At 35.5% G+C, this 26,799-nt stretch overlaps 1 protein-coding gene and 1 long non-coding RNA gene across 20 annotated transcripts in view; both read left to right on the forward strand.

The window, feature by feature from the left end:
• LOC123703764 (serine/threonine-protein kinase MARK2-like) overlaps positions 1-26,799 on the forward strand; it is a 194,426-nt gene that overhangs the window by 109,054 nt on the left and 58,573 nt on the right. The window lies entirely within an intron of this gene.
• On the forward strand, positions 20,215-21,578 carry LOC123703766. The gene is made up of 2 exons (XR_006753037.1): positions 20,215-20,623; positions 20,712-21,578. It is a non-coding gene; the product is annotated as an uncharacterized LOC123703766 (long non-coding RNA).

Here is a 26,799-nt window from a genome sequence, read left to right on the forward strand (position 1 = left end):
TAGTGAAACTCGGGCACTTACCTGAGTTTTTTCTTGCCAAAATAGAGAGCGGGTAACGTATCTAGCTCTTTTATATATCATAGTTTGTATCTATCAATATAATGTAAGAAATTAATTTTCTATTCAGAAGAATTAGGTATACCCAAACTATATGATGGATTTCGATGGCCTCTCAAATTTTCATTGTGAGGACCTTAACGAAATACATCATACACCCTTGATAAAGATAAACATTGAATGAACATGGGCCTTAGCCAAACGGCAAAACGCCAAGGAATAGAATACGCTATCGATAGAAATTGACATAAGCGTATGATGTTTTGCATAAGGATTCGGTCACCCTACCATGGCGTTACGTACGTTTGTCTAAGGCCCCAGATCTAAAATTACGTTTGGTCTACGTAACGTACGCGCTGTCACGTACACGACGTGTCAAACTTAACTGGTTTATTTATTTATCCAATATACGGTATACCATATATGTACATATAGCAAGCGGCTAAACAACTTAGATATTTCGCAGAAAACGCCGAGAAGCGAGGGCGGCTCTAACCCATATTTATGGCTACATACTGCCGTAATATTATTATGTTATTCACGAATACTCTTGACGTAAGCGAAGCCCAGGAAACCCTACCAGTTGAAGTCGTTACGCTGTAACAAGCAGTGGCAGTGTGAAATGTAATAGAGCGGATGTGAGATTTTATACAGATTATAATATATTATATAAAGGGAGGGATAAGTGCGTGTAATCCGTTATGGTAATCCAATGCCAGTTTTGTGTGGCCGGCGGCAGAAGGCGATGGTTGGAGCCGGCATGGAAACGCAAAGTGGTAAAGTGATCGACTTTGAATGTTACATACGTAGCACTGATTTTCTTTACAACATAGTAGTGTGATATATCCCTATGTATGCTCAAATGTTTAAAACTACCCAACGGATATTGATGCGGATTTTTTTTTAATAGATAGAGTGATTGAAGAGGAAGGTTTTGGTATGTAATTTATTAGGTTGACAAAGCGGGAGAAGAAGGAGGGTGGAAAGCTAGTAATACATAGTTTAAAGTGTCGTGTGTTTTGAGCGATGTATTAGATAAGAGTTTCAATACACATAGGTACTATGTTTTATTAGATTTCCGCAGATTTGTATGAATTCAATTTCACTGCGTCTTATCTCGTTTCGTTACGTTATATAAGGTTAATTTTGTACAATTAAAATACAAAAGATATCGATTAGCAAAAAATCTAATAAAGAATGTGAAAACGGAAAGCAGCATTTCAATTAAAAAGTTGTTATAAAAGTGCAGGAAAAGATTTATGTTTCTTTTCTGTTACGTAAGTATTGTCTAAGTTGCAGATTGTAAAAGTTGGATATAATATATATTATATTGTTTTGTAGTTAGTTTGACAGTTATCTCGCTCGCCAGTGATTTACAATTGATGGTAGCGGCTATTGTGATCGATTGTTGACCCGAATTAGTTGTCTGAGTAGAGGTTACTTACTTACATTTAATGTAGAAATAATATTAAAAATATAGGTATTTTTAACTGTAGAGACTAGACTAGAACTGTATTTGTGTCTGTAGAGACAACAAATATGACGATTAAAAAGCACTTCCAGAAGAAGTCTAGTCGTTTGAGTTTAAAATGGATTAACGTTAACACATTGAAAAGGAATAAAGTAATTGAACGTTCTTTATACGATAAGAAATGAAGTGCTCTCTATATTCTATTACTAGCGGTCCGCCCCGGCTTCGCCCGTGGTACATATTTACGTTTTCTCTACTTAAGAACCATCCTCGTACTTTAAGGAATGTAATAAAAAAAGAATTGTCTAAATCGGTTCAGCCGTTCTCGAGTTATGCGCTTACCAACACATTTTGCGATTCATCCATACTAATATTATAAATGCGAAAGTAACTCTGTCTGTCTGTCTGTCTGTTACTCAATCACGCCTAAACTACTGAACCAATTTGCATGAAATTTGGTATAGAGATATTTTGATACCCGAGAAAGGACATAGGATAGGTTTTGTCCCGGAAATCCTACGGGAACGGGTTTGCTTTGAAAACGCGGGCGAAGACGCGGGCGGAAAGCTAGTTTTTATATATTATAGATATAGATGAAACCCCTAGAAAATTACGCAACTTCATTTGTACTAGTAATAGCGATATCCATATTGTCAGCATAATATTTATAGGTATGTATAATTTTGTTAAATAAAAAATATAAAAAAACACTCATAAATTAACTATTAAGTAATTAAATTTAAATATAAATACGATCATCCATTCGAATAAGATAAGTGAGATATCATGCCCATTACAGCATAATAAACTTTTCGTAAATGCTAAAGGTGAAAAGTAAAATCGTTTTAAAATTGTACCTACGATAGAAATGCCAACATTTAACATTGCAACATAACTGTTTGGTTGATGGAGAATATCTCGTGATTATAATGTACTAGCTGTGGTTTGCGGCTTCACTCGCATTGTTCATATATGCTGATGTGCTCCTATTTGTCGTAGTGTGATGTTATATATATCCTATAGTCTATACTTATAGTCTTATACTCTATAACGTTCCTCGATAGATCGACTTCCCAAAACTGAAACAATTTTCTATTCCAATTAGTAGTTGTCGAGATTAGCTTGTTAAAACAAAAACAAAAAAGATTTCTACTTTCAGCTTTATAATATTATGTTGTTGCATTTATTGCATAGATTTGTATAGATATCATTAATTTTAAACTTTTGGTTCTACGCTGCGTCCCTAAAATTTTTCGTACATAATTCAATGGAACTTCCTATACCAACTACATAAGTCCTACGTTATTTTATACTACGTATAGTTTATACAAATGTATGTACTAGTGATTTTGTATGTATGTATTTAGTATGCGGCTCCCTTGCATTCGTAGAACTAATAATTCGGACACTCCAAAATGTATATACTATATTATACTAGCGGTCCGCCCCGGCTTCGCCCGTGGTACATATTTCGCAATAAAAGGTAGCCTATGTTCTTTCTCAGGATCTAAAGATTGTCTGTGCCAAATTTCAGCAAAATTCGTTTGAGATATTTAAGCGGGAAAGCGTAACAGACAGACAGAGTTACTTTCGCATTTATAATATTAAGTAGGGATTATAGGGACTGTAATATAAGTTATAACAGTATCCCTAGAGGGGTATGTTAATGCGCAAACCGGGTAAATAGGTCACTGTGAAGAGTTTTGTTAATTATATTTACTATATACTTTACTTAGAAGCTGTCTCAAACAGCCTACTTGATAAAATGTTCGGTAGAAAGTGTCTCGTCAAAATAACTTAGTAGTAAGTCTATTAATAGACTTGATTTCAGAAGGCATTGACCTTATCAGTTAAAGTGGAATCTTCCAATATTTACTAAAAAAAAAACTGAAGAGTCTGGAACGCGTTAATCTCGAGAACTGGTATGCTAGTCCCATTGAAAATTTATTTCAGTGTTAGATAGCCCATATATCCAGGAAGCTCTATATATCATCATGCTAAGACCAATAGAGACCATTTCAATTATATTACGAATGTAGCCCAACCAATAGAGAACCAATAGAGACCATTTCAACCAAAACCACGGGGCACAGCTTGTTTTTAAATCATATCAATTACAAAGCCAAGTAATAACTTATACGTGAATAAAATGAATTAATGTGCATTTCCTGCTCATTTTCTGATTGCCCTTTAGGATAGTTTTAAGATGACGCAAAGGTTAAGAAAGGAAAGCTTCAGCTTATAAGCTGGTAGCAAAGCTTCTCGATATATCACCGTGTTAGTGTTACGTAAGAAAGGGATCATAGGTGTATTGCCGGTGGGATTATAGTCAGGTTATCCGTTATTTTTACGACGGGAAAGGTTATGATAGGAATTTCTATCTAGTTTAGAATACGGTTGTAAAACGTTATTAGAAGTAGTTAGATTTGATGACATTTCAAACTTTTTAGTAGATTGATATATATGAAATAGAATATGTTCTTGGATTGTTAGTAACATTAAAATAGAGAATGGATGTTCAAATGTTATTTGAAGAAGTTTAGCGGCATGATAAAATGTTTGAATTTGACTAAAAATTGTAGCTTGCTCCGTAAACCCTTCAACGGGAGAGATTATCTTGATTCTCGACGTTTTCATGTCAATTCCGGCTACATTCGTAATATAATTGAATACAGCAGCGAACAAAAGAATCGGATTTTTAACCTTTATACAAACATAGGATTCTAACCTCTACACGTTTGATATTTGGGTGTATTTTCGTGTACTAGCTGATGCGGAGTTGGGACGTTTTACATTTGTTTTGCCGTTTTCAACCCCCTCGGTTCCGCAGTATCATTTCGGCTGTCGGGGGGTGTGCACGCGTTTTTTTGTGCTCTCCCACTGTGGTTATGGTGTTTGTTTGTGTGTGAAGTGACATGGCTAAGAAAAGGGTAAGCCTGGAACGGCTCTATGTGATTAGTGTTTAAAGCTACGTGTGATGTTAAATGTTTTTTGAGTATTGATGTTACGGATGTAAAGTTGAATTTATAATAATCTGTTGGTCAAATTAATGTAACAAAGGGCTGATTTTTCAATCCTTGGTTAATACTTATAAGTCGAATAACGTACTAAACTACCATTTCAAAAATTACGTATTGTTTGGCCGTATTTGACAGTTTACGGGTGACATTTTAATATTATAGTGTAATACTTTATTGGGCGGATAAGTTTTAACCATGGATTGAAAAATCGTACCAAAAAGTATTAACGTAACGGCACCGGTTTCCGACTAGCCTCCTCTATCCGACCATTTTGATTTTTATTTGATAAAACGTTTAAAATACGCGCGACACTCGTGAAACTGAAGGCTTTCGATTCAATCACTTATCGTACGTCATCTGTCCAAAATTGGGTTTCAAATTTTAACCGACATTTCGTCAATCCAAGAAAAGCTAGGCGAGGGTGTAGTTTGTATTGAATTGAATGCGAAAAAAACATAAAACGGTGAAAATAAACATTTGGATTTTTACGCTAAATACTCTGGGAAGTTTGTGGTTAATTTACTTTGAACGTTTTATTGGTGTTTTAAATTATTAATTTTAAAATATACATGCAAAGATAGCGTGTTTTTATAGGTTTTTTTGGACAAATAATTATGGACGGAATGAGGAGCTTTTCAAAATAACAACATTCCGAAATCCGACCGAATCGGTCGGTAAACGGAATTTCGCACTTTGTAAAAGAAGGTAATTATCTATTATGCATGTTGTTTTGTGGAGGTTTCGTATTATGTTATTTATTCTAAACGCTATGCTTATATACTACACCTGTATGCGACCAATGCTAACTTTAATGGATTATTTGTAATATACGTTTTAACTGACACTCTTTTTTTATTTTTTCGTTATTCATTTACAAAGACCGGTCTGGTTTAAAACTCCTATATTTTACGTTTATGATTATGACACATAATTGCATAACTACGAAATTGTGAGATCTTTATAAGTGTACATATGAAATAGAAATGAACTAAAAATGAATATCAATTTTGGTTTAGAGGCTTTATTACGCAAATTTAGGTTTGGTCGGAATCTAGGTGCGATATATATTTCCCTGTTTCCGTCCAACTGGGTTGCTTTTGCTTGCGCTGTGCTTGAGTGAAATTGCATGTGTTTATTTCAGGTCATCATCATGAGTGATAAAAAAGAGGCTGAAGTATTCTCATTAGCTGAAATAATACTTTTGGTGAAATGGATTTTAGAATTGGGCAAAGTAGTCAATGGGACATTCTTATTTGGTGTGGATGGCATATTATGAGTTTGAGTAAATGTAATTTTAAACTACTACAGTCTAACATAGAGTTAGTTTTTGTTATTATAATAAATGCTCAAATATTATTTAAAACTAGCGGTCCGCCCGGCTTCGCCCGTGGTACATATTTAAAATATCTCTCCATAAGAACCATCCTCGTACTTCAAGTAATATAATAAAAAAAAAGAATTATCGAAATCGGTCCACGCGTGATGCAGTGAAAAGACGAAACGGGTTTTTACGAATTTCCATTGTATTTCTATTATCATAAAGTTGATTTTAGTAGAAAATATTTGACTGGTCGGAATCTAGCTACTCAGTGGTCGGAAACACGTGTATTTGTACTCAGTCGGTCGGAAAATGGTGCTTTCAGTTAATTTCCAGTCGTGACACTTAAAATCCAAATTTAGGTAATAAAAAGCCATTATGAAATACAATTATGTGCATAATTTAAAATATAAGTTCGTAATCTTTCATAATATCATTTTTTCTTATGACCTCTAGAGTATTTAATTTATCTTTTAAAGGATTCATTTAGCCGTATCAATCAGTGGTCGGTATTCGGTGCCATTACGTTACTATGATATCTAAATTTAAATGAATAGATTTCATGACGCAAGATGCGTAATAAACCAAACTTTAATCATTAACTACTGACATTATCTCACTGTAATTATTAAAATATAGCATATTAATAATTCAATTATACGAAAAAACAATGTAAACATTGTTGTTTATACAATATTATGTGATACACGCACTATTCGTTCGACTAAATCTCAACGGCCCTTCCGTGGATTTTATGACGCTATAAAGTGAAAAAATTAAAGCAGTCGACTGAATATTTTTATTACAAGGGTTGATAGGCTGAGATTAGGGTGGATTAGCATATTGTAGTGCTCTAAGACAAACTGCTTGCGAAGTAAAAAGCGGACTATTTTAGGCGTTAGCATAAAAGTGCATTAGAGCTACATATTTATAGTGAGTAGAGAAGTCATTGTATGGATGTCTTTTCATATCAAGTAAATAACTATTATACATTACAAAAAAATTGGAAGGGCTTAGTCAAATTAGTGAGACATTGTTTAAATTTACAATCCTTACTAATATAAAGTGGGTAATTACATTGTCTGTCCGGTACTTATAGACGTAGAGATGGAACATAAGGATCCTATGTTTTTCTTTGTGCCGACGAAATCAAGAAAGAAATCATGAAATAAGAGATGATAATTAAAAGCTTATTTCACAACTAGCTTCCGCCCGCGACTCCGTCCGCGCGGAAAAATTAAAAAAAATTAAGATTTTTTTCTTCTAAGTATTTTTCCGGGATAAAAAGTATCCTATTTTATGCCCAGGATAATAAGGTATAATTATACCAAGTTTCATCGAAATCGAACCGTTAGTTTTCACGTGATCCCTGAACAGACAGACAGACAGACAGACAAAATTTTTTTTAATCACAAATATGGGCTTGGTATCGATCCAGTAACACCCCCTGCTATTTATTTTTTCAATATTTTCAATGTACAGAATTGACCCTTCTACAGATTTATTATATGTATAGATAAGTAATACTAGCTTTACACACACATGCATTATTTGAATTAGCCAACAAATTGAACGCTAGAGCGAGCGTGGTCTCGAGCGTACTCGACTTATTTACAAAGTTAACCAGACGTTTAAGCAGCAGTTTAAATATTATATATACTTACTACGAACGACAACAGTTTAAATAGAGATACGACGTTTAACGGACAGTTAATATAAAGATACTGCGGGCGAGACTGTAAAGCCCTCGTTAACGATACTCGTAGTTTATTTTATGCGGAGTTTCGATATAAAATGCTCATTATATTTTGGTTTTTAAGCTTCCATTTTGTTCCTGATTAAGTAAAGTCTAGACGCGGAGGTAGCGATGCCAAATTTTTGTTTTATTTAATTTGGTGAAAGTGTACCTTAATTGTATTGATTTTGAGTTGGTTTTCTATTCACGATGGGGATTGCATTGCAAAAAATTATGGACTTTATTCCGTATTTGTTGTGCAAAATTAGTTTTTTACAAATCGTCATTATCTAAAAATAGATTGTTAAATAAAGTATCTTCTTTCGTATTACAATATGGTGCCAAAATTTTCTTTACATTGTTGGATGATACTAAGTTGATAATTTCTGCTCTACAAAAACACAGACTTGAAAAGCTGATCGTTATTTATATATGCGGAAAATTGTCGAACAGATAATGTATTATGTATCATGTATCGCTTGATTAATTGCAGACGTGTTATATTTATCTCAAATGGGGTTTCGGATATGGATCGGATCGGATGATGAAATATGGCAGAGGAAGTTTGATAGATGTTTGAACGAAACAATAGGCTTGGATACGTTTGCTTGAACATCCTAAAAGGGAAGGCAAGAGAAAGAAAATTATTTCTTTGTTCCATAGCTTTTTCATGTGTTAAATAAATAATGTAGGGTAGATACATTTTAATTAATAAAAAATTTTCGTTTTAATCTTATAATAATCATCATCAATTCAATACATATAATAAAATTCTAGAAAAGCGGTGTCTGTACAATGAAAATATGGAAAAAAAAATTAGCAGTTGTTATTACTAAATCGACCCCAAACCCAAAACTGTAGTTAAAAAAATTTTTGTCTGTTTTTCTGTTTGTCTGTATGTTCGTGCACGCTAATCTCAGAAACGGCTTATCCGATTTAGATGCAGTTTTCACTAATATATTGGAGTAATCTTCATTTAACATTTAGTGTTTATTTCATGTCAATCGGTTCGTAAACAAAAAAGTTATGACCATTTAAGTATTCACGGCGAACATTTGCTAAGGCATTCTATTTATTGTACACTGTACAGTGTACGATATAAGTTATCTGTTACAGTTATTCCTTTATATGTCCAGGTGATCATATCGAAAGTCCCCAAGGGTGGGGGGGAGTGGGGTAAGCTGAAGTAGTAGGGGGGAAGGGGTAATATTAGAATTATGTTTTTTTCTAGGTAAATTTTATACATAAAATGTCCTTTAAATTATGTCGTATTATATTTTTAACTCCCGAGTCCCGACGCATAAATATGGGTGATAAGTGTTTGACAACTATATGTGTACTAGCTTTTCGCCCGCGGCTTCGCCCGCGTTTTCAAAGAAAAACCCGCATAGTTCCCGTTCCCGAGGGATTTCCGGGATAAAACCTATCCTATCTCTCAAGTTGGATCGAACTGCACATGGTGTGCGAATTTTATTATAATCGGTTAAGTGGTTTGGGAGTCCATTGAGGACAAACATTGTGACACGAGATTTATATATATTAAGATAATATATGTTTGTACTACCGTAGCTCGCTAACAGGTAATCCGAATTTGATGCGGTTTTTTTGTTAGGCAGCATATTTTCAGACGCTGGTTCTTAGATAAAGTGTATCAAAATAGGTTCATCCATTTATTATATCTAGGTATATGGGGTAAAAGTGAAATGAAAGTGAACGACCAAATGAAAGTAACAATAAGTCAAATTTTATCAAAATCGGTTCATCCATTTATTTGATATATAGGTATAAAAGTGGTAATAAAAAATGAATTTTGTCAAATATACTCAAGTGACATATCAAATGAAAGGGCATGACGTGTAAATTATAATTAGACATATTTAATCAAAATCGGTTCATCCATTTATTATACCTATACATATATGGGTAAAAGTGGGAATGAAAAAAACGAATATTGTCAAATATACCCAAGTGACATATCAAATGAAAGTGCATAACGGGTGAAGTACAGTTAGTTATATTTTTATCCAATTCGGTTAATCCATTTATTAGATTGGGTACAGCGGTAAAAGTGGGAATGAACAATAATCGAATGTGGTCAAATTATATACTCAAGCGGGGCATATGAAAGGGCAAAGTGTGAATTACAATTAGTCATATTTTATCGAAATCGGTTCATCCGTTTATTACATTTAGGGCACTTTAGGGGCGACAGTGGGTATAAATAAACCAAATGGAGCATCAAACGACAGGATATGACGTGTACAATGTACATATAGGTACAATTAGATAATATGGTTTACATCAAAATTGGTTCTGCCATTTACTAGGGGTGGAAAGGGAAGGGTTGAAAGTCTGTGAAAGAAGAGGAGATATGGGAGCGAGAGGATAGCCACACCCTGGAAATTTTGAACTCTACTCAAAGCCACATAGGCCTGGCCCTTGGAATTTTTTTTCTTAAATATACCACTTCTTTTGCCACTGTGGTCCATTACAATTTGGGCACGGTTACGGCCCAAATCAATATGATGTAGGAATGTAATATGGAGGTACATTTGATAGTTCGGTCTCGCTCACTTGAAAATATTACATGAAAATAAGAAACCGAAGTTTAAAAATTTTAAAATTAAAAAAAAAATCCCAAAGCAACGAACATAAAGGAATAAATCATTTTTCAAACTTCCCGACGATCTTAAAAATTAAGTACCATTATAAAAAAATATTTATAGAGGTATATATGATATATATATTATGATAATGTTGGCATGGCAGCCCCGACGACTTTGTTTTTTTTTTATAAATATTTAAAATGGTATTCATTTTTAAAGATCGTCGGGAAGTTTGTGAAATTATTTATTCCTTTTTCTATGCACTTTTCTTCGTTGCGTTGGGTTTTTTTTTTCTATTTAATTTTTATTGCACGGTCTAAACGGTTTAGTTACTACAGGCGTGAGACAGGAAAGATCTGATTTGGATTTGGTGCTGGATTTGATAAAAACTGAGTATCGATTAAGCTGATCAGTTGCTGCACGATACCTACATTGTTAATAACATCCATACAAGGAAGGAAGAAATTTGCTCGCCTCCCCCCTGGTGCTTAAAAATAATATGACATAATTTAAAAGAAATACGTAGAAAATTAATTAGGCATTTATTTTTTTTATTTTTTAGCTCAGTTCGGTAATAAATTTTACTATCAGTTCTTTTAATTATTTATGGTAGTACGTGTTTACTCAATAATTAATTTAATTAGTAACTACTATGCAGTCACTATTCCACGCGGACGAAGTCGCGGGCACAGCTAGTTAGGAAATAAAAATACTTCTCGTAATCGTGAAACCAATAGAAAGAGCATGCGTGCTGAGCACACGTGTCAAAAGCAGGGCTCGGAAACCGGTTTAAATTCTTAACCGGTTTCGGTCATTGACCCCAAACCGAAATTGATTTAGGTTAAAGGTTGCACTTTACCGGTTTTTACCGGTTTATGCGAAATACCGGTTTTTCATTAATATTGGTTTTGGTGGTGAAAATTAACCGGTTAAAACCAAGTTCCGTAAGGATCCTCGGCCCCCGCTACCCTCGCTCGACGGGCCTGGACGTTGCGAAGTCATTTAGTTACAAAATTCTTAATCGCACTCAAGTTCGCAATTTTAGTTTATATGATAACTAGATTTCCGCCCGCGGCTTCGCCCGCGTTTGCAAAGGAAAACCCGCATAGTTCCCGTTCCCGTAGGATTTCCGGGATTAAAACTATCCTATGTGTTAATCCAAGTTACCCTTTACATGTGTGCTAAATTTCATTGTAATCGGTTCAGTAGTTTTTACGTGAAAGAGTAACAAACATCCATACATCCATACATCCATACATCCATACATCCATACATCCATACATCCATACTTACAAACTATATTTTAGAATAGAATATATTAGATATATTAGATACTAGCTTCCACCCGCGACTCCGTCCGCGCGGAAAAATTAAGATTTATTTTTTTCTACGTATTTTTCCGGGATAAAAAGTATTCTATTTTATGCCCAGGATAATAAAGTATAATTATACCAAGTTTCATCGAAATCGAACCGTTAGTTTTCACGTGATGCCTGAACATACAGACAGACAGACAGACAGACAAAAATTTTTTTAATCACATATTTGGGTTTGGTATCGATCCAGTAACACCCCCTGGTATTTATTTTTTCAATATTTTCAATGTACAGAATTGACCCTTCTACAGATTTATTATATTAATTGTATACTAGATATTAGAATCACTTTATCTTGAGGCAAGCGTTAAAAAATGAGGCAAAAATAATAAAGGAATTAACCGGTTAATTTGGGTGTCAAAACCGTTTGTGCAGAAGTAACCGGTAACCTTAATCATTTGGGTTACTTATAAACAGTTCACCTGTTTAACCGGTAAATGAAGGAACGATATATTTACCGGTATATAATCTAAATTAACCGCTCTTTTCAAACCGGTTCCGAGCCCTGGTCAAAAGTGAAACTTTATATTTTAAACGCGCAGTAAAGAAGTTTCACTTCAAAAATCTATTTACATTGCTTTATTATTGTTAATGTCACTATGTTGATCATCTATTTACCTCGAAACCGTTGGGATTAAACATGATAAACATTACGCATAGGTACCTACCTATAGTATATAATGTGAAATGAAAATAAATAAATGGGCTTATCTTATACGGTGTACAAAATACAATAAAACATGCCGTAAATGGCACATAGTAATTCAGCTAAAAATAAACAAGTGGCCGGTAAATGGTTCTCAATAGTCAATAGGTTAGTAAGTCGATCGATGGCCGATGCAGCCCGGTTCGCTTGTGACGTAGTAACTAGGTGTTAGTTTACTAGCTGTGTCGCGCGGTTTCACCCGCAGGTAAAAGTTAATATTATTATTTGTTTCATTCTTCAATAGAAGTTTTCGCTTAAAAGAGAAACAAACCAACATACATACATATTACATACTCAGAAACTTTTACCTTTATCGTATGAGGAAGAGATTAGATAATATGTTTATGTATTACTGAACTTCTATGAATAATAGTTGAAAACTAAAAGGAAACATGTATTTGTTTTACTAAGAGCCGATTTCAACACTTGCTGATAAGATCCTTGATAGCCTATTTGACGGTTTTTAAATGAGATTTTTTTCTAGGAATATCCATACTTCTTATATATAAAAATGAATCGCACAAGTGATAACTGCGTTAAAAACAACCGACTTCAAACTTGCACTTGCAAAATTTACAAATACCTACAGACAAAAATGCTCATAAAATAAAAACTACTGGGCCTATCCGAATAAAATTTTTATGGGACCAATTCGACACCATCCCGCATCGAACAAAAAAAGAATCACGTAAATCGGTTCAGAAACCTCGGAGTAATCGGTGTACATACATAAAAAAAAAAAAAAAAATATACCGGCCGAATTGATAACCTCCTCCTTTTTTTTGAAGTCGGTTAAAAATGTGTTGGTAAGCGCATAACTCGAGAACGGCTGAACCGATTTCGATAATTCTTTTGTTATTATATTTCTTGAAGTACGAGGATGGATCTTATGTAGAGAAAATGTAAACATGTACCACGGGCGAAGCCGGGGCGGACCGCTAGTAATATTATAAATGCGAAAGTAACTCTGTCTGTCTGTCTGTTACTCAATCACGCCTTAACTACTGAACCAATTTGCATGAAATTTGGTATAGAGATATTTTGATAACCGAGAAAGGATATAGGATAGGTTTTATCCCGGAAATCCCACGGGAACGGGAACTATGCGGGTTTTTCTTTGACTGCGCGGGCGATGTCGCTGGTGGAAAGCTAGTTTTTTAAATATATTTTTGCTTTTTGTATTTGCTAGATTAGAATAATTCGACAACACGAGTTGCATTGAATTTACAAACATCTTGACTTCTTTTTATTTTCAGTGATATTAGGTAGGTACCTATAGTATACTACTTCCAAGATATTAAACACAATTATTTTAAGTACATGTACACAAATAATAAGTGCAATAAGTATATGGTGATATTGAAGACTTACAGTGCAAAAACTAAAATATTTAAAGATTTATAAACTTAAAATTATGGCATTAACTTTTATAAACTTAAATTATTTCGTCTCGTGATTCTGTGACGAATAGAAGCTGCTTAAAAACAAGGAAACGTGTGTGATGTAAAAATTATTGTCTATTATTGTGGTATAAAATCGAATCGTGCGCAGCCTGTGTTCAATGTTAGAGTGAGGATCGACATGGGGGTGAAGGGAAGATATCTGGTAATTCTTTTAGATGCATGCATATAATATATTGTTTTTTTTTTTTAGTAATTTGTATTAGTATTAGAGTAGATTTTTTTTTGTGTTTGGTTAAAAGATTTTTTTGTGTCATTGATAACATACTTCAGCTTTTAATTACCTTGGTACTTAGGAGAATTAATTTTTCTGTTCTATTGTTCTTTTATATTTTAGTAGATATCGTTTATGAAATGAAAGAAAATTTGATATCAAGTCGTAGCTGTTTAAAATGTAGTATTGTGTAGTACCTAGGTACCTACCTACTTCAATTTGTAAATTCGTTTGCGTACGAATGCGTGTAACATTTTTTTTTAATAAGTTAAGAGATTATGCAATGAAATATAAGAGAGAAATGACAGTGTAATATTATTAGAATAAAAAATAATATTAGATCACAGTAAAACATGTTATTTCTATTCATAGGATAGCGTGGGTTTATAAAATTGTAAACTGTGAAGATAATAGGTAAGCTTATTATAAAGAGACACGTATACAGTAATCCTCTACATTCATTGTTATTCAATACTAGCTACAGCCCCGCGGTTTTACCCGCAGTGCTTCGCTCATGTTACAACATATAGCCTATAGCCTTCCTCAATAAATGGGCTATCTAACACCGAAATATTTTTTAAATCGGACCAGTAGTTCCTAAGATGAGCGCGTTCAAACAAACAAACTCTTCAGCTTTATAATATTAAATGTAGATAATAAAAATATGTAGTTGAAAAAAATGCACGCTTTAATTTAAACTCTAGGAATCATTGTATTGTCACCGATCTTTGATATATGTACAAAGTTTGAATTAAATCTGTCCGTTTAAAGTAGGTCAAAATCGAATATAAAGTCGTTTACATACAAACAGACAGATGAAGATAAATAAAAGCGTGTTATACACGATATTTTAAGCGCAAAAATATATGCAAATGATATTTTTCCTACAAATAATATATTAAAACTTGTGTTCAGTATCAAATCGCGTGTTGTATGCTAATTATGTCGAGCCGAAGTTACACGTTTTTATACATTTTTACACGTACACAATAATTTCTCAGGGATATTACGTAATATAGCGATGGTAGTTTTTTTTTGTATGAAATTGTCAGGGTGAAGTTTTATAGGAGAATTGTTTTTTGGGAAATGGATTTAGAGGCATAGTTATAGTTTAAATTTTAAATAGATTAAGGGCCGATTTTATCAATCCATAGTTAAAACTTATCCGCCCAATAAAGTATTACACGATAATATTAAAATGTCACCCGTAAACTGTCAAATACGGCCAAAGAATACATTTTTGAAATGGTAGTTTAGTACGTTACTCGACGAGTAATTGGTTAATAACCAAGGATTGAAAAATCAGCCCTTAATGATGGTTGATCGAAAAAAAGTTTGTAAGATCTAGGATACATTGTATTGTATGGTCTTTTGACTCTGTTTGAGTACCTTATGTTTCATTTTCACTATTCAACTAAAAATCTTTACAATAACGAATTTTCGTATCGAATTAAGCGGAAGACGCTGAAATAAACAAGCAAACGCAAAAAAGCGCAAACGAAAAAAAGCGCAAACGATTGTCTTTCAAACAAATGACCAGTATATAAGAACAATTATTAATAATACATAATAACAGCCTTGGTGCATTGATTGCGTTATTTACTGTTTGGTCGCGCCAATATAAAAAATATACGTAAATATATTCTCGATATAAAGTGGACTGTATTTAGATCAACGTGGTGTTCGCAAAAGAGGGGAAAGACGGGAACACACGGCACATACCTCATCGGAGGGAGTAGCGTCCAGAACACACGCTGCCGCCACGCGGTCAGGGTCCTCCAGCTCGCGGCGGGGAAGAACGGGTCCAGTCCAACACTCCACACAAACACACACGCGGCGGTGAGCGCGACCAAGGGCCGGGGCACGGGATACCCCGGTGGTGTTACAAAAGCACAATGCCTGATGATCTAGAGAGCCTCGTGGAAGCTCTCCGGCGGTGAGTCCCGATCCTCGCTAAAGATCGGAGAGAACTGCTGGCTGTCGTTCGTGACATAGGTAGGTCACGTGACGAGCGCTAAATAGCGCGCGATGATTGGTTGTGCTCGTATGTAGGGAAGGATGAAGGAATACACCACAAATAATAAACATTTAATTTCTACATTTACTATTTTAATTATATTGGCGTTACCATATCCACCCGCCCTAAATGGGTCACCATTTAAAACCAATCATAAGATACAGCGAAAAACTATGACTCTAGGATCGCATAATGCGCGCGGGTTAATAAAGTCCTAAAAGCCACGGCGGTAATATAAATAGCAAATTCTATGGCTCCAGGAGCGCATAATGCGAGCGGGATAATAAAAAATCCTAAAAGTCACGGCGGAAAATATAACTAACAAATTCTATGACTCTAGGATCGCGTAATGCGAGCGGAGTATAAAAAATTCCTAAAGTCACGGCGGTATTATAAGTTATAACTAAGAAATTATAACGAAAGCGGTGCAAAAACTTAAAATTAAACTTAACTAACTGCGGTAATACATTAATGCGATATAACTATTGTCTTGGAAGCGGACATAAACGAACGACCGGGCGAAGGTAAGTTCCCTTGGCGGTTCTAACTGTACAAACGCGCGCGACGTCGTCCTTTGAAGGATGTACTTTCTCTACGACGGCTAAAGCCCAGGTTAGGGGCGGTGCATTATCATTTATTACAACCACGACCGTTCCAGGAGTAATAGGTGTGGAAGGCGTATTCCATTTCTTCCTAACCTGCAGACCGTGTAAGTATTTCATTCTCCAACGTTTCCAAAACGACTGAACTAACTTGTCCAGTAGCGAATGCCTATCAAGCAAACTGACGTGATCAGATTTGACTTGCGGCGCGGGTAATGCTAATAAAAGCGCGGTAACTAAAATAACACGAAACAAATGCGTTATAATATTCATATATTTAATATGATAATAATCAATGATCATGATGATTAGATGATCATTGTGCGGTAATATCACTGGATGCTTATGTGCATATTCCAGGGCGGTATCGCTTAGACGTCCGATGAGGATAAGTCTGTTGCGAATTTTAAAAGGCTTCAAGCGTTTGAAGGCCTGCGAATAAAATTTATAATAGAGTATATTAGAATACTCCTCTGCAAAATATTTATTTTGCAGGGCGGGAATAATTTTATTTACAGCGAAATTAGGTTCCTCTACGGTCATCATAACACCGCGGCGGGGTAACAATATAAGGAACCTATAAATATAAAATACGCTACGCGACGAGACGCGAAGGGCGGTATCGTATAAAGCGCAATGCTTTATAGGCGGGCACACAGTGTGCGCGAATAATTTTCGTTCGGGAATGTCTGCAATAGACTCACCATCGAGACTCCTAAGAGGCCATTCAGATGGGTCCGAACGAGCCCACTGGGGTCCTTGGAACCACAGAGGGTGCGAGACGAGATTTTGTGGCGTAATGCCACGCGAAAGAAAGTCAGCGGGATTTTCAATACCAGAAATATGGTAGAAATTATCTGATGGGATGTTATACACGACTGTGGGAGCAACGAAGCCCATCATGTCCCACAGACGGGCGATAGTTGACAAGATGGAGCGCTTAGTGCACATCACATCGGCGGGTGCGGTAATTTTAAAATAAAAACAATCATCAACAGTAGACCAATGCAGACCAAGTAATTTATGTTGCACGGTCTTATCAAACTCTACCGCGGAGGGTAAAAGTTTGTGCGAAGCGGGAAGATTATCTAACACATTTTTACTATTACTATTCCATTTAACTAGATCCCACTGAGCTCCCTTAAACAAATCGATGAGCTGCTGCGACGCGGAAACTGCTTCACATTCCGTGGGAATAGAGAAGGCGATATCATCCATATACAACGAGGAAGACGCAATGCTACTCGCGAGCGGATATTTCGCGCCGTCATCTTCTACGAGCTGTCTTACCGTGCGCAGTGCATGATAAGGACTAGACTTGATGCCGAAGCAAACTCGATTAAATTGATAAAGAAGTAGCGGATCCTGCGGGCTGAAACGATATAAAAAACATTGAAAACGACGATCAAACTCACGCACGAATATCTGCAGGAATTGTTGGCGGCAATCGGCGGTCATGGCAATCGCGTGGAGACGAAAACCTAAAATTATTGTAAACAAATTGCCTTGTAAATTCGGCCCAACATGCAGAAGGTCATTCAACGAACGCTGGCTTCCAGAAGTTGGCATGCTAGCATCTAAAACCATGCGCAGCTTAGTCGACGATTTATCCTCGCGCAGAACAGCGTGATGCGGTATAATATAAATAGGTGTAGGGTCACGCGGATCATACGGAGGCGCGGGTGAAATATAATTCTTCGTTAGATAATCCTTTATGACGTCATCATATGCCAACCTTAATTTAGGTGAAGCCTGTAGCTTTCTTTCAAGGCACATGAAACGTTTGCGGGCAATATTAAATGAGTCACCGAGAGTGTAGAAATGATCCTTAAATGGGAGCGAAACGATATATCTGCCACTCACGGGGTCGCGGGTTGTAGTTAATTTATAATATTCTTCACATTCAACATCATCGGGATGTTGAACGGGCGGTGCGGTAGGAAGCTCCTCGAGCTCCCAGAAACGCCTGATTAATGAGTCAATAGCGGCGGTCTCTTGAACGTGACAACACGTCAAGGGCGGTTTATGTATGTTAGGTATGGTGGGTACTGAACCCATTATTACATAGCCTAACACCGTGCGCAATGCAGCGGGCGCCGACGAGTCACGAGATGCATGAACTACGTCGGGGAGAAGCAGATGAGGGAACAGAGAAGCACCGATTAATAAATCGATTTTATTTGGCGTACCAAAACTCTCATCTGCGAGCGGTAAATGCGAAATATGCGATAAGACAGAAGTGTCTATAACAGCGGTAGGTAATAAATCCGTAACATGATCAACAACTAGCGGTGAAATATTAAAAGATATGTTGTTGTCAAGACGCGAATAAAATTTTATATTTACGGAATTACTATCTATAATTTTTTCTGAACCACCGAACCCCTTAATAATAGTACGTTCGGTTTTCTGCGGTTTAATACCTAAACGTTCACAACATTCATTCGTAATGAAGTGACTTTGCGAAGCGGAATCTAAAAGCGCGCGAATAATAAGCCGTTCACCTTTACAATTATAAGCTACGACTTCAGCGGTTGATAATAAAATAGTACATTGTTTAATCGCGGGCGCGTTGCATTGAAATGCGTTATCAGTATCAGCTGTATAGCTAGCGGTAAATAGCGCTACGTCAGAGCGGACGCACTCGCCCGACGGCGGCGACGGCGCAGGCAACGGCGGTGTGCTGCGCGGCGGGGGATGAGACGCAGGCGCGGGTATGGAAGATTCGCGTTTCAAATGTAACATTGTATGATGTTTTAATTTACAAACGCGACAATTAGAATAAGATGAGCAACTAGAAACTCGATGTTTTATACTGAGGCAATTTATACACGCGTTTCTATCCTTTACGTATTTCAAACGTTCCTGCGGACTCATTTTATGAAAACTCGAACATTTATATAAATGTTGATGCGTAATATTTTTACAAAGACAACTATAAGCGGAATCAGCTGTTGTTACGTAAGACTGATACGTCTTAGGCGGTGCGGAAGAAGTATTATTTGAACTGCGGTTATAATTATTATTCTTTTGAGGCGGTTTATTTATTCCCGAATTTGTGGAAGGATGAATGCGTTCTAATACCTTCGCACGAGTTTGAATAAATTGAACTAAGTTATCAAAAGTAGGCATTTCACTACCAAACTCAGTCTCGAAAGCGCGAACAGTATCTGAGTCTACACTGAGAAAAATTTTCTTTAGCAAAGTACCAATTTAGCTCGGTTAAAAATTATTCTGCTGCATTCAATTAAGACATATTTAAAATATGCATTAAAGCTTTGCTAGTATTATACAAGCAAGTATTGCTAAATATTCTCGGCTATTATTAAAAAAGTACTTATTTATTTCAAAATTACCGACTCGGTCAATATTACCTTTACCGAATTAGGTTCAAAATAGACAAGCTTACGTTATTATTTAATGATAAGCAAGTTATTTAATTTTAGACTTAACCATAGTTGGCTACTATTTACACAGAGTTCGGTTAAAAATAAACAAGCTTACATAATGATTGAATGACAAGTAAATCATTTAAATTTAGACATAATATTAATTGGCTAAAATTAAATAACTTTCTATGATGCATATAACCGAGTTTCTTACTTAAAAACAAACAAATAACTTATCTATTGGGAGATAAGCACAGCTCGGCAATTAACAATGGAGCGAATACTATTTTTGACCGAGTAACTTGATAAAAATGAAAGAAGGAATTGGCTGCGTAGCCCGCAAAGTCAGCCATTTCTATCAAATCATAGTCGAGTGACGAACGTGTCTGTTGAAGCGCCGCCTCAGCACCTACAAGGCAGATTCAAATTTACATTAAAAACTTTTCATCATCATTTTAATTCAAACTATTATAGAAGAGCAAGATGCAGAAGACAAACTATTAGGGCTCAAAAACAGCCATGGACAGCCGTAGAACTAAAGTGGCAAGACTCTACAGAGACAAAGCTAATTGCTGCAAAATAGTTAACTATAGCTCCAATACCTCAATACAATGAATATGCGGCTCTTAAAAAACCCAAATGATATCTTCTGGTGAGTTCAATTTTTTTGAATTTTTTGTCTGCTTTAGTTTAATTACTTTTGTATAATATTTACTTAGGTTTTTTTTTATTTTTTACAGCTAGAAAAAGATTGTGAAAACCAAAGGACAATATATCACTGAAAGCTTCCCCACAATCAAGCCAAAAATATTTGAATTAGTAAGTTACTTCTGATCAAGCAAGATATTGTCATATACTTATTACTTTATTAAATACCTATTACTTTAGTAAATTACATTAGGTAGGATATAGTTCCCATATAATATGTAAAGAGCTTATTGTACTTTAATTTTTTTTTTGGTGCAAAAAATGTTTAAGTTTTAGCATTTATGATCATTTTCCCGACGACGAATGTGAATTATGTTTCAATGAGAATAAATTCAAATGTTTAAAATAACGGTTTTACTTGTTGGGTTGTAATAAAATTATTAGATCAAAAAGATTACTTATTCTCCTAACTTATTCTATAGTTTTTGCCTAAACTTTTGACTTATCAAATACATATAAGTACAATATTTAGATGTAGTAACTTGCTTACATTACCATAATGGTTATTTGTTTTTATGTAAACAAACCTAAACCACTTTCATTATAGAACAAACTCCAACATCGCGAAATAAAATCAGCTGTTCCGTAGATTTTGGCAGAGTAGATTATTCCACTTTTGTATATGAAACAGCTGATATTTCTTTTACGATGTTGGATTTGGCTTTGGATTAGGTATAGACCTAATCAAAGTTGTTCAGTTTCGTAGTGTGAGTCATTCCTTAAAAGTTTACTCATGATTTATATTTAACCCTGTTATTGTGAAAATTAAAACACAAAATAGTTATTGTTTCTTGACATTGTGAATTGTGTACTATTTTTAAAAGTAGTAGTATCTAAGTGTAAGTAGTATGTTACTTGAAATGATTGTATCGTGTACTGAATAAAGCTAATTTCATTAATGTGCATAATTTTCTTTCAGTTTCTTATAAGTTTTTGGTGTGTCGGTAAAATGAGTGTTATTTTCCTACATGAACGTTTCATTGGCTTTTTTTCCGACATGCCAAAATTTTGCCCCCTGCACTAATAATGGTACAAATGACAACATATCGAACTAGGTAAATATTTTCAGTATGAGCTGACTTCACATTGCATACAGGGTGTAACAGAAAAGGGTTACACATCTAAGCAGGGCGTGATGTACCTACTGATGAAACTGAACAATTTTCCCAAAGAACATAATGTCAAAAGATGAAAATAATGGAGAGGTTTAATTTTTTTTCATCTTTCGACCCATTTTCCTTGGGAAACGTTGTTCAGTTTCATCAGTGCATCACGCCCTGTTCGGATGTGTATATCCCCTTTCTGTTACACCTTGTATAGGTTTTACAAACATTCACAGGTCAGCTTATACTGAAAATATATAGCTTAATATGTGTCGTTTGAATTAGTACTTGCAACAAAGTATTTTAGCTATGGTTACCTAATAAACCCGCCTAAGAATACAAAGTAACTTGGCTAAATATACCAATCTTAATTGACTAGAAAGAACAGAGTATATTTAGTTATAGTTAACCAATGAACACGATTGACAGTACCCAGTAACTTGGCTACGTATACAAATTTTCAATTGAGTAGAAGTAACAAAGTAGATTGGCTGTCCCTACCCAATAAATATGATTAACATTATCGTGTTACTTAGCTAGTTTTACGAAACAACTTTGCTAAAAACAACAGAGCACGTTGGGTATTGTTAACAGAGTAACGCGATTCACTATAGTAAGTAGGTAAGTTATATTTACTGAGTGAATAGGTTAAAAGCAACAAACCTTTAATACGTATTTTTTGACCAGCTTAGTGGGTTTATATTACCAACATACGTTAACAAAGTTGACTTGTATAATTTTAGCAACAAACTTTGCAGGCTCCCTCCGAAGCAAGTTACTCGGTTGTAAATAGCAGCAACTTGTTTATTTATAGCCGTCACGTTTTTTCAGTGTAACTTCTTCAACGCGATATGAACAATCATTAAATCTGTAATATTATCTAACTTCATATTTTGTAAGGCGCGCACTGCGTTAATAAAGTTATCTGTAAATAAATCAAAGTTTGTTGCGGACGCACAATGCAAAGGTTTAAAATCAAACATTTGATTTAAATACGCGGAAACTAACATACGTTTATCATCATATTTATCTTTTAAAGTTTGTAAAATTAAATTATAATTTTCAGCGGAGGGGGTTATACCAGCTATAACAGTTGTGGCCTTCCCCGTTAATTTACCTAGTAAATAATATAAACGCTCGGCATCTGTAAGGCCGGGATTGTTATGAACAATTGATTCAAAATTCGAAAGAAACAGCGGAAATGAGCGAATATCACCCGAAAATGGTACTAATTCGATAGGCGGTAATTTAGGCCTATTTTTATGCAAATTATTAATATCTCCGTGTGACGGACATGGTTGCGAATATTGCGATTTAATTCTTTTAATCCTGCTATACAAAGACTCGAATGCAACGAGGCTTTTATAATCAGGTTTCGCGGCGGGAATTAATGATAACAAACGAATATTATATTCATCTAAACATTGCTTATAATCATCGCGTAATGATTCTATCTGCGCGGACTCGTCAAGGAAACTTTCCATAAGCGAGGCGTTGTTATGAACGTTTAAAGACAAATCATACATTTGTTGCACCATTTCGAATATAACTTCGCGTTTAGCCAATAACATGGATAACTGCGAATCGTTTATATCTTCCGAATCATTAACATCCGAAGCGTCACTATCAGGTAACTTAGTCATTTTCTTAGGCGGCATTTTTAATAACAAACAGAGAATGTTACAATAAAAGTTACAATAACAAGTAATACGACCAAATAAAGTAGGTCAATGACGCAAGCGTAATAAGAACCGAGTATGCACTATGCAATTACAATATGGTCGGACTATAACAGCGAATCGCGGAATGTAGGTACTCGATAAATTTCGAGTGCGGGTAGACCGTAGATAAATATGATGTAATATGTTCGATTTATAATGATTTTAGCGTTATAACTGCGGATAAACGATATGAATATAGTTTTAATTAACTATTTTAATAATAATATACGCGTAACTTAATGTCACGGGCGGAATAAAATATATTTTAAGCGGAAAATAATAGATCTTTTATGACGTCATCATATGCCAACCTTAATTTAGGTGAAGCCTGTAGCTTTCTTTCAAGACACATGAAACGTTTGCGAGCATTATTAAATGAGTCACCGAGAGTGTAGAAATCATCCTTAAATGGAAGCGAAACAATATATCTGCCACTCACGGGGTCGCGGGTTGTAGTTGATTTATAATATTCTTCACATTCAACATCATCGGGATGCTGAACGGGCGGTGCGGTAGGAAGCTCCTCGAGCTCCCAGAAACGCCTGACTAATGAGTCAATAGCGGCGGTCTCTTGAACGTGACAACACGTCAAGGGCGGTTTGTGTATGTTAGGTATGGTGGGTACTGAACCCATTATTACATAGCCTAACACCGTGCGCAATGCAGCGGGCGCCGACGAGTCACGAGATGCATGAACTACGTCGGGGAGAAGCAGATGAGGGAACAGAGAAGCACCGATTAATAAATCGATTGTATTTGGCGTACCAAAACTCTCATCTGCGAGCGGTAAATGCGAAATATGCGATAAGACAGTAGTGTCTACAACAGCGGTCGGTAATAAATCCGTAACATGATCAACAACTAGCGGTGAAATATTAAAAGATATGTTGTTGTCAAGACGCGAATAAAATTTTATATTTACGGAATTACTATTTATAATTTTTTCTGAACCACCGAACCCCTTAATAATAGTACGTTCGGTTTTCTGCGGTTTAATACCTAAGCGTTCACAACATTCATTCGTAATGAAGTGACTTTGCGAAGCGGAATCTAAAAGCGCGCGAATAATAAGCCGTTCACCTTTACAATTATAAGCTACGACTTCAGCGGTTGATAATAAAATAGTATGTTGTTTATTCGCGGGCGGGTTGCATAGAAATGCGTTATCAGTATCAGCTGTATAACTAGCGGTACATAGCGCAATGTCAGAGCGGACGCACTCGCCCGACGGCGGCGACGGCGCAGGCAACGGCGGTGTGCTGCGCGGCGGGGGGTGAGACGCAGGCGCGGGTATGGAAGATTCGCGTTTCAAATGTAACATTGTATGATGTTTTAATTTACAAACGCGACAATTAGAATTAGACGAGCAGCTAGAGACTCGATGTTTTATACTGAGACAATTTATACACGCGTTTCTATCCTTTACGTATTTCAAACGTTCCTGCGGACTCATTTTATGAAAACTCGAACATTTATATAAATGTTGATGCGTAATATTTTTACAAAGACAACTATAAGCGGAATCAGCTGTTGTTACGTAAGACTGATACGTCTTAGGCGGTGCGGAAGAAGTATTATTTGAACTGCGGTTATAATTATTATTCTTTCGAGGCGGTTTATTTATTCCCGAATTTGTGGAAGGATGAATGCGTTCTAATACCTTCGCACGAGTTTGAATAAATTGAACTAAGTTATCAAAAGTAGGCATTTCACTACCAAACTCAGTCTCGAAAGCGCGAACAGTGTCTGAGTCTAACTTCTTCAGCGCGATATGAACAATCATTAAATCTGTAATATTATCTAACTTTATATTTTGTAAGGCGCGCACTGCGCTAATAAAGTTATCTGTAAATAAATCAAAGTTTGTTGCGGACGCACAATGCAAAGGTTTAAAATCAAACATTTGATTTAAATACGCGGAAACTAACATAAGTTTATCATCATATTTATCTTTTAAAGTTTGTAAAATTAAATTATAATTTTCAGCGGAGGGGGTTATACCAGCTATAACAGTTGTGGCCTTCCCCGTTAATTTACCTAGTAAATAATATAAACGCTCGGCATCTGTAAGGCCAGGATTGTTATGAACAATTGATTCAAAATTCGAAAGAAACAGCGGAAATGAGCGAATATCACCCGAAAATGGTACTAATTCGATAGGCGGTAATTTAGGCCTATTTTTATGCAAATTATTAATATCTCCGTGTGACGGACTTGGTTGCGAATATTGAGATTTAATTCTTATAACTCTGCTTTATAAAGACTCGAATGCAACGAGACTTTTATAATCAGGTTTCGCGGTAGGTGTTAACGATAATAAGCGAGTATTGTATTCGTCTAAACATTTTTCAAATCTTTCACGTAGTGATTCTATCTGCGCGCACTCGTCAAGGAAACTTTCCATAAGCGAGGCGTTGTTATGAACGTTTAAAGACAAATCATACATTTGTTGCACCATTTCGAATATAACTTCGCGTTTAGCTAATAACATGGATAACTGCGAATCATTTATATCTTCCGAATCATTAACATCCGAAGCGTCACTATCAGGTAACTTAGTCATTTTCTTAGGCGGCATTTTTAATAACAAAAGTATATATTCAAACTGAGAATGTTACAGTAAAAGTTACAATAACAAGTAATACGACCAAATAAAGTAGGTCAGTGACGCAAGCGTAATAAGAACCGAGTATGCACTATGCAATTACAATATGGTCGGATTATAACAGCGGATCGCGGAATGTAGGTACTCGATAAATTTCGAGTGCGGGTAGACCGTAGATAAATATGATGTAATATGTTCGATTTATAATGATTTTAGCGTTATAACTGCGGATAAACGATATGAATATAGTTTTAATTAACTATTTTAATAATAATATACGCGTAACTTAATGTCACGGGCGGAATAAAATATATTTTAAGCGGAAAATAATAGATGACGCAATGTCGATCTATGCGGTTATAGTTATTTCACAATGAATGTACTATTAAATCACTTATTAGGGCCTACGATGAGTATCCTAATAAGGGCGGGTTTAAAATATATTTTATATGAATAGTAGAAGACGCACTGTCGTTCTACGCGGTATTTTAAATAGTATTTCGCATTGAAGATACTACTAATACGCTTATTAGGGCCTACACAATGAGTATCCTAATAAGGGCGGTGGAATCATCAGGTTTTATCCGGTTCGTAATGGACCACTCTATGGTTACTATCCGGATCGAAGGTACCAATCAAATGATTACTATCCGGATCGAAGGTACCAATCAATGGTCGCGCCAATATAAAA

Source organism: Colias croceus, chromosome 27 (genome assembly GCF_905220415.1).
Source record: "Colias croceus chromosome 27, ilColCroc2.1".
In the NCBI taxonomy this organism is placed as follows: domain Eukaryota; kingdom Metazoa; phylum Arthropoda; class Insecta; order Lepidoptera; family Pieridae; genus Colias; species Colias croceus.